Source organism: Pogona vitticeps, chromosome 1 (assembly GCF_051106095.1).
Source record: "Pogona vitticeps strain Pit_001003342236 chromosome 1, PviZW2.1, whole genome shotgun sequence".
NCBI classification, from domain to species: Eukaryota; Metazoa; Chordata; class Lepidosauria; order Squamata; family Agamidae; genus Pogona; species Pogona vitticeps.
The window spans coordinates 249,846,978-249,857,011 of NC_135783.1; the positions used below are offsets into that span (position 1 = coordinate 249,846,978).

General features: G+C 40.0%; 1 long non-coding RNA gene across 1 annotated transcript; it reads left to right on the forward strand.

Moving 5' to 3' along the window:
* The first annotated feature begins 534 nt into the window (after positions 1-534).
* Positions 535-9,286, forward strand: LOC144586033 (uncharacterized). The gene is made up of 2 exons (XR_013540723.1): positions 535-1,337; positions 5,502-9,286. It is a non-coding gene; the product is annotated as an uncharacterized LOC144586033 (long non-coding RNA).
* Positions 9,287-10,034: the final 748 nt, after the last annotated feature.

Below are 10,034 nucleotides of genomic sequence, written 5' to 3' on the forward strand. Positions count from 1 at the left end.
CTGGAGCCTCAGCTTCAGGATCTGTCCTTCCAGTGAGCACTCAGGGTTGATTTCATTTAGAATGGATCGGTTTGTTCTCCTTGCAATCCAGGGGATTCTCAAGAGCCTCCTCCAGCACCACAATTCAAAGGCATCAATTCTTCGGCGGTCTGCTTTCTTTATGGTCCAGCTCTCACTTCCATACATCACAACAGGAAAAACGTTAGCTTTGACAATTCGGACTTTTGTTGGCAATGTGATGTCTCTGCTTTTCAAGATGCTGTCAAGATTTGTCATCGCTTTCCTCCCAAGAAGAAGGCGTCTTTTAATTTCGTGGCTGCTGTCTCCATCTGCAGTGATCATGGAGCACAGGAAAATAAAATCTGTCACTGCCTCCATGTCTTCCCCTTCTATTTCCCAGGAGGTGATGGGACCAGTGGCCATGATCTTAGTTTTTTTGATGTTGAGTTTCAGACTGTTTTTTGCACTCTCCTCTTTCACCCTCATTACAAGGTTCTTTAATTCCTCCTCACTTTCTGCCATCAAGTTGCCTACCCCAAGGAAAAGGTTTGGAAATTGGAACATACAGTAGTTTTCTAGTCTGCATTCTAATCTACATCCATAAACTGTTTTTTTTCCAAAAAGAATTGACTAGGATATATTTCTTCTGCACTCCTCAGCTTCTCACACCTGAGAGGTAAATGCCTTACTATTCTTGCCTTTCTTGTGGTTTTAGTTCCAAAAGGCACAGCTGGACTATATCACAGCTGAAACTAGACAAGTTGCAGCCGGATTTTACTTTATTAAAAAAATCAGACAATGGTTGATGGGAAACTTGGAGGCGAAGATGTCCTTAATGGGATAGAACGCCGGTCATTCGCTGTTTCTCGTCATGACCCAAGGGACATTCCTGTGTGACTACAGATTCAGAGTGGCACTAACTAAAATCCTGTTGCTTAGTGTAGTAAGTCACAACTAGTGTAAGCCCACTGAATCAATGGAATGTATGGAGTTGACTTACCAAATCCCTACTGATTAATGGACCTACTCTACTTGTAAATTACTACACTAGCAGTAAGATTTCAGCCACTGTTACATAGCCTGGGTTTCACAGCTGTGAAAATGGAAACAAATATCACAAACCTGACTGGAAAACTAGATACAGCTTTATTCAGGCTACCTTTTAGGCGCATGAATTCTTATTAACAGCAACTCCCCTTGTGTTTGCTCCAGATCCACATTTCTTTGATTTCATGGATTCCATTTATCACCACAGTTGGTGCTTCAGATGGAGAACCAGGGCAGAAAAACCCTTCATGGATGACAGTTTGAAGCTGAGAAATGATTCTCCGCTGACAGTAAGCATTTCCTCATGAACTGGGAACATTTGTGAGAAGCTCTATTGTCTCTATAATGTGATACCATTGATATATTTGAGCTATCCAGACTGCAAGACTGCAGTAGAATTTTCACACACATCTTCCAGGAAGGCTCTTATGGCTTTAGCAGTTGCATGGCAGGCAGCTGTTAAATTTTCCTGTCATGCAAGAAAATGACATATGCTTATGTGTGTGGAGAGGTGGGTGATTCACCTGCTAGATTTCTGCTTGACACAGTAGGATTCGGCTGGAAAAGTGTTGCTGGCAGCCTTGGGGCTGTTCTGCCATGTTTCATTTTCCAGACTTCTGTTGGTATTTGAAATGAAGAGACCTGGGGCACCTGAAAGGCTGACTAATTTATTGCACATTTGTCCTGGTGAAAGATGATGGCTCCTGTGCAATTTGCCACTGCTAGATTTGCATGAGACTGGAAGGCAGGCCAGGAGAACAAAGAAGCATGACATAAGGAGAGACACAATAAATCGGAAATGAACCTGTTCACTTTTAAGATGCCATAATATTTTTTTTTTTGTTAGACTTACCCCACTCCAGGTAAAATTTTACATTATTCTTTCCCCCCATAGGGAAGTTGCTCCAGGACCTAAAGCATTTTCATTGCTCCTTTCTGCATCTCTTCCATTGCGACCCTCTTTCCCTGAAAATAAGACCTAACCTGAAAAGAAATCCTAGTATCATTTTTCAGGATGCTCGTAATATAAGCCCTGCCCCCCAAATAAGGCCCAGTGAAGTTAAACCCCACCCTCCACCATTGTGCAGCAACTAGAAGAAGATGACATCACTATATTTGAATAAATGTAGATTTTTGTACATAAAAAAATTAAATATTCCCTGAAAATAAGTCCTAATGCGTTTTTGGAGCAAAAATTAATACAATATATTTTCGGGGAAACACGGTATAACATCCTTGCTGAGATATGGTGGTCAGAACTGTGCATACTATTCTAAGTGTTTTAGAAGAGGTAGCCACATTAGTCTACGTATGCTAGCATATCAGGCAAAAACACAACAAAACTATAAGTAAGTAAGTAAGTAAGTAAGTAAGTAAGTAAGTAAGTAAGTAAGTAAGTAAGTAAGTAAGTAAGTAAGTAAGTAAAAATAAATAAATAAATAAATAAATAAATAAATAAATAAATAAATAAATAAATAAATAAATAAATAAATAAATAATAAGAAAGAAAGAAAGAAAGAAAGAAAGAAAGAAAGAAAGAAAGAAAGAAAGAAAGAAAGAAAGAGAACAATGCTTCCTGGGAGGGGAACAGAATCAACAGAGATTTTAAAGGTCATTGTCTGGCCAACAACTTGTGCCCAAATATAATCTCTGATTTGAGGCCATGTATAAATATTTGCCTTGTATGACTACCCTCAGGTTTGAGAAATTGGACTTGTCACATTAAAATATAGCAGTTAGTCTTTAAGATGCCAGGACATTTTTGTCCTCTTTAATTTTTTAGTTTTCTCACAAATGTGTATTAAAGAGTTAGGATACTCCGTGTTTAATTTTCAACTAATTTGCTTATGTATCCCCCTAATCTTGCAATAACCATTTGTCACAGTTAGTGCACACTGAGTCAATATGTTAATTGGACTCTTCAACCTCCAGATTTCGGAGCTTCCAATTTCTCAGGTAAGCAGAGTCAGGCACAAAAGAGAAGTTGAATTATTAGCATGTGGATTGTCAAAACATGTGCACTTCATAGTTATGGGATGTCTTGGGATCCCGTGGTAGGACAAAAGCTTTCATACAAATGTCAGTCATCATCATCATCATCCTTATTTTTAAGGAGCTTAGAGTCACAATGGTGGAATGACGTCTTTACCCCTTGGCACTTTCCTAAAATGAGAACAAAGAAGCTATTGTAGGAGAGATCCAGAAGAGGCAAAAAGAGTTACTGCTTCACACATTGCATCAGCTAAAAGTACTGTGCAGGATATGCCACAAGAAATAGGGAGGGCTGCCAGTACATTGGCTTTAAAGCAGTGGTTCCCAATTTTGTGCCCTCAAATGTTCTTGGATTACAACTCCCAGTTGCTTTTCCTAATTCAATAATATTAAAGATTTTTGTTTCCTCTGCACTGAGCAACTACTAGAAGTACAAGGGCTCGTAATACTCACATTTGCATCTTTGATGGCTGCAACAGCTCCTCAACCCTGTCACTACCACAATTTTTTTCCTTTTTATCTCTTTAATTGAAGAAGCCACCTTGGCATCCTCTGGTGTCATCTTTTTTAAATTAAATTTTGGGAGGGCGAAGGTCTCAGGAATGTCTGACGAGCTGTAGAACATGGCAGAATTTCACCTCCCTGTGCAACCTGAAAGAGGAGAGCACAAAAATTGGTCTGAAGACCCTGATGTTGGGAAAGTGTGAGGGCAAGAGGAGAAGGGGACGACAGAGGACGAGATGGTTGGACAGTGTCATTGAAGCTACCAACATGAATTTGACACAACTCCAGGAGCAGTGGAAGACAGGAGGGCCTGATGTGCTCTGGTCCATGAAGAGTCAGTCATGACTTAATGACTAAATAACAAACAAAATGCAACCTTAGGGCTACAAAGGAACTATCTGAGTGAAATATTAAGGAAAATGATTTAATGGGGGTGCTGGGAGGAGATACTTGGGTCAGAGGAGGGGATATTTTGCCCACTGCTGCTTTATACTAAAAGCAGATCTACTGAATGCACTATGATTTCTCCCTTCCCATTGAATATGCCAAGGATTTAACTACAACACAGGAATCAAGACAGAAGGAAAAATACCACATAGTTTTATGGAAGGGAGAATACTCTACTCAAGGCTGCTTGCCTCCTGCCGGCTTCCAATTTTCTACCAGATAAATCAATAGAAAAAACACTATTAAAAAAGTAGAGAAATCCCTCATTGCTTCCAGCAATTTTTTTTAAAAAAATACAATAGAATATTATGGTGGGAGGATACGTTGAAGGCTGCTTGCCTCCTGCCAGCTTCTGATTTTCCACTAGCTAAATCAATAGAAAAGCCTTTTTTTAAAAAAAAAGAAAAGTCCCTGTTGTTTTCAGCAAAAGCTCGAGAATTAATAACTAATAGCAAGAGATGAATTAATCCTTCTCTAGACTGACTGATAAGCAGCCTCAGCATTCCATCCTGCTGAGCTGTTTTTGCCAATGGCATTCTAGATGTCCCCGAACCACAGATGCAGCTTAGTTACCAATATGCAATTGGCTGAAGAAGGTATTTTGCAGAAAAGGTTGGAACGAACAGGTCTGCAAGATGAACCAATGTACGGAGGAAAGAAGTGGCTGCTCATCTCAACTGTTCAGCACATTCCAATTACAACAACAACTGCTCCTCGCCAGAGGTTTCAAAGGCAAATGCATACATATTTGAATATAAGCTCTACTGAACAAAACTTGGCTTAGGGGATGACTATATTGGACATCCATCCCACCATTTATGTCAAATTAGACACAAAGGAATTCTAATTAAAACCAGAGATGTGGATGGACCACCAAAATGGTGGTTCAACATGATTTGTCGGTCATCAACTTTTAAATTCATTCCCCAGGGATTTCCAAGGAACCATGAATCGGTTCATTGGTTCATTTTTTTTTTAAGATAGCCTGTGGCTGTAAAAAAAAAAAACACAACAAAATTGAGCCACCTGCCCCTGCCCCCTTCCCACTGCCACCCTTTGCCTCCCTACCTTGGCCTGCTGAGCACTCTTTGTTTCCAAACCTTTTTTTAAAAGGTCTCAACTCGGCGCTGAAACAGAGTTTCACTAGGGCACTTAGAACAGTTAAAAACAGAGAGAGGTGTAAACTGCTAGTTAGGCCTTGTTAGCACCTTGAGGCAGCTCCTGCTGTCGGAGATCTGTGCAAACTGAACTCTCTTTCCCTGCTGACTCCTGCAGATTGGTCTGGATGGCCACAGTGATTTCATTCAGTGAAAACTGATTTCCACAGATGCAAATCACAGCAATCACAAATGATTATTTTTCCTGCCATATGGCCACATTCTTACATTTGAGTATACAGTATATGCATACGCTTGCACTCATGGAGTGCTTCCAATTAGTGGTCCTCTCGTGGTATCAAGCAATATTACATTCTGTTTTTGTTTTTCCTTTTTAACTGTTCCCTCCTACAGTAAATGGTGTATACAGAAGTGACTGGAGTGGGGAATACAGAAGGGGCTACAAATGGAAGACAAATTCACCTGAATACCGTGTTCACCCCAAACTATCTAAACATGGCAGGATTAGAGTACTGTACAATAAAAGTTTTCCTGGAAGTACTTTTTTGTTCAGTTGAACCAATAGAACAAGACAGTAATGATTAACACCCGTCTCTACCTTAAGTGTGTTGAAGGCTGCAGTCCTATATGCACTTATTCAAACTGACTTACTTCTCTATAGACACGCATATGATTGCAAAGCATGGCTGGAATTCTGTGCATAGTAAATGCAAAAAGCTTTTTGCTTTAATAGATTGTAGTATGTTCACAGCTAAATTCTAGTTAGATAAGGCCCGGAATCTTTTACACCTCTTTACTCAGACGTAAGGCCCTCTGTTCGTAAGTTAAGCCACATTCAATACATCTTTAGACGGAAGTAAGTCTCCCTGCTTTCACTGATTAAATATGCACAGGATTATAGTCTTTTTCTATGGGTGAATCCATGCCCAGCTGCAATTTAGGCTCTCAACAATGAAGTGCCTATTGAAAAGCAACAGTTTGATCTGGATGAAGATGAAGAAGGAAGATAGCCTTGCTGCATGTGAGAGACTGGCAAGGCTGGTGGAGGTGGTGGAGTTCACTAGCCCTTAAGAACAAAATAAAAGCAAAAGGTCCACAGGAAAGAAAGTTATGGTACTGATGTTGTATTTCATATATTGCCTCCAGTGTTTAATAGAGGAACCAGATTAGGCACCCTTCTTCAGTCTCAAGAGATTAAGGTAACATGCTCTGAATAGAGGTGTTGGAACAGCATCCAGTGTGACTGAGAAGGTCAATTCCAGAGTGACAATCTCTTCCACACTGAAGACAAATACAATCTGTCCCCTGTCCAGCTCCCTGATTTTGCTGGTTTCGGGACTGCCTCTTTGCCTCGGCCTGCTGGGCAAGTGTCTCTTCAAAATGGGAGAGGCCATGATGCACCGCCTGCCTCCAGGCTGAACGCTCAGATGTCAAGGTTTCCCAACTGTTGAGGTCCATACCTAAGGCCTTCAGATCCCGCTTGCAGAGATCCTTGTTTTGCAGCTGTGGTCTCCTTCTGGGGAGATTTCCCTGCACTATTTCCCCATACAGGAGATCTTTTGGAATCCAACCATCAGCCATTCTCACGATAGAGGAACTTATAAATATCAAGTATCAATACGGAATTTTATCTATGTGTTTTTTTAAACTTGTTTTCAGGGTTTTGAAATTGTTTTGAGAAATTGTTTTGATACTGCTACACATTTAATTAGTTTTTAATATTATAATTTATCATGATTTTAGTTAGATTGTTTTTTAAATAACTTGTGAGCTGTCTTGGATCCCTTAACTGGGAGAAAGACAACATACAAATGAAATACATCAATATAATAAACAGCATAATGTGGCTCAATGAGAGTAGGAGTAATTTGCTGCTAGAAAAATGGCTTATATATATATTTATTTAATATACCTATATACCTGTCATCAGTGTTGTAAGGTAGTTTATGGAAACTAAAAGCAGTAAAAGGCAACACAAACTATGGACCCAGAGAGGAAGTTTTGTTAATGATATGACTGTAGAATAGAGGACAGCCCTGCATGATACAGCAACGGTATTAACTCTCTAAAAGATTTTTACAGTGCACTCCTAAGTAAACCTATTCAGATTTAATCCCACTGATTTCATTGGGATTTATTCTCACATAACAGCGTACAGGATTGAAGCCTTAAAATCACACAGTAGTAGTGTAATGAGTTCACCTGTGGTGTGGCCACCCTTCTGCCTTTTAACACCCTCCAGATGTTTTGGATTACAACTCCTATCTGCCTCAGCCAATATGGTAAAAGGCTGGGCCTTCTAGGATCTGCAGTTCGGATAATCCAGAGGGCACTAGGCTGGGAAAGGTTGCCATGGGCAATACTCACATTTGTTTCACATTTGTAGTTGCTGTTGCATTCCACACAGCAATAGTGATAAATATGGTACTTGAGTGAAAAACTACATTTTCCAAGGGACAAAAATAGCTGTACAACTAAAAGTACAACATGGTACATAGCTAGACATCAGGACTGCTAACAACAAAAGGGTGACAACTGTGTATATATACTGGCCTAAACCACACTTTTCACCTGCAGGCCTGCTGCTTCAGAATTCAGCTGAGGGAGTCAACAACATTTTACTAATACTTTATTGCTTTGTAGCCAATCAGAGCATAGGTTAAACCAGTTTTAAAAATAGTATTTGGCATCACATGTATGTACTGTACATATAAACAAGCATAAAATAATTGTAATAAATAATGAAATAAGCATTCTCAAAAAAGAATAAAGATGTAAGATGAACTTGAAGAACTTGTGAATCAAGCAATGAGTTCCATCTTTCCATGGCTCCATTGTAATAGTGGAGGCTAGTTTTTCTGCATCAAAAAAAAAAAATGTATGAGCCTCTTTTGTGGTGTGAGGACAAACACTGAGAAAAATCTATGCACCCACACCAGCTTCAGGATTCACCTTAGTCCCCTTCCTCTTTCAACATGGTGTAGCCAAGTAGTTCTATTTTACACAGAAGCTGCTTGAGCAGGAACATCTGGCAGGTAGGGAGGAGAGTAGGAGAACAGGGGTGGCTCTCCCATGCATTGAGTGCCTGGTGGTGGTTTTTAGAGGGTCCTGAGCAGCCTGTTTTCAGTGGACTTTCCATGCAGAGCAAGCCTCCTGTCCTCCCCCAATTCTCTCTGGGGAGGAAATACAGAATATGCACCCTTTCTCTTGTGCTTGCTTACAGCTAGGCATGCCCAGCAGAGGCCTCACAATGGGCATGGAGGGGTGGAGAAGATGGTGATTACTGTTCTGTACGGGGAGAGGACAGGTAAAAAATAGCAAGTCCTAGAGACGGGGGGGGGGGGGGACAAAGTGTAAATCTTTGCAGGCCTCATTGGGCTGCCTAGACCCCAGCAAATGTCTCCTATGCTAGATGTTGATGCCAAGCCTGCTTACCTACATCCATATATTAAGAAAGTGATAGGAAGTTGAATGCAATTGGTAACAGTAGGTAGTATACAGTACTTATACCCGTATAGTACCAGTATCTGCCTACAATGGGGTAGGTAGTAACCATTTGGGAGCTGTTTATGCCTAACTAGATTTCTCAGACACTTTCCCTGAGTCTCACCTACCTCACAGGGTTGTTGTGAGGATAAAATAGAAAGAGGGGGGGACCATGTGTGCCACCATTACATTTTTGAAGGTAATGTAAAATATAACTGTAACAAATTTGGATTAATCTTTAATTCATTTCAATTATAACAAGCAACACCAGAGAGGTTTGTTTTGCTTAGCTAGTTCAGCAGAAGGGTGTTGTTATGTTCTAAAGTCATATTCTGGTATGTAGCAGTATGATACTTATACATATAAAGATACCTGCTGTAAAGTGGCAGGAAATAAATTTACCTCACAATGAAAAAGCAAAAATCAGATTTTGCTATCCATCCAAAGTAAAGGCAATCTATAGTGTTCTTCTATATGGTATACAATCCATGGTTTCCATTGTCTCCAAGAAGTTACAGAAACCTTCACCATTCAGCTGCTAGGCTAAAGCAGAGAGAGAGAGAGAGAGAGAGAGAGAGAGAGAGAGAGAGAGAGAATTGGCAACAAGGCCATGCAGTTTATACACAGAACAGGCTCTGGAGGAACGTCTGTTCGATCAATTAAGCAGCTTAAAATGTCAACAGAAAAGAAAAGCAAGGAAAAAGGAAGCAGAAATAGTTTTCAGCATCTGTCCAACACATTGATTTCTAGAGTCAGATGAGTGCCAAATGAGAGTCATTTCAACATGATTAGGGGACTAGTTTTCACTTGGCTAAATGAAATCTCAGCAAGCATTGACTGGGAGCTGATAGAACTCTGAGAACAAGACAAGCAGAGATAAAGGCATTGGCAGGCAGGCACTGAGGAAATGCCTGATGTGAAGCACAGTTGTGGTGTCTTGTCCTAGCACTCATCAGTTCTTTACCTCACCTACAACAATATGTTCATTTTATCTACTACAACCTGTTTATTTCACATATCCAGTGATCAAACATTCATGTCATAGCAAAGTGCCAAGAACTTACTCAGGGAACATATCCTGAGCTAAGCACTTTTTTCTGCAGAAAATGTAGCTGGGATTTCTTTAAACACAGTAAATAATGGCCTACAAGAAAACCAAAATATCCTAGTTGAAATCCTTTTGTCTTGTTATGCTGGTGTAACACAAAGTGTGTAACATTTGGAGGTGAATTGCCTTAAGAAATTGTCACTGATATTATTTGTTGCATACTGAGTTACGTGACTCAGCATGCAAAAAGATAATGCCATAAGAGATTTCCTATCCTATGGCAATTCATGTCTAAAAGTTATACCATTTGTGTAGCTACACAAGAGGATTTCAGCCACTATGGTCAAGGATGGGAAACGTTATTTTACTGAACTACAGCTCTCAGAATCCAA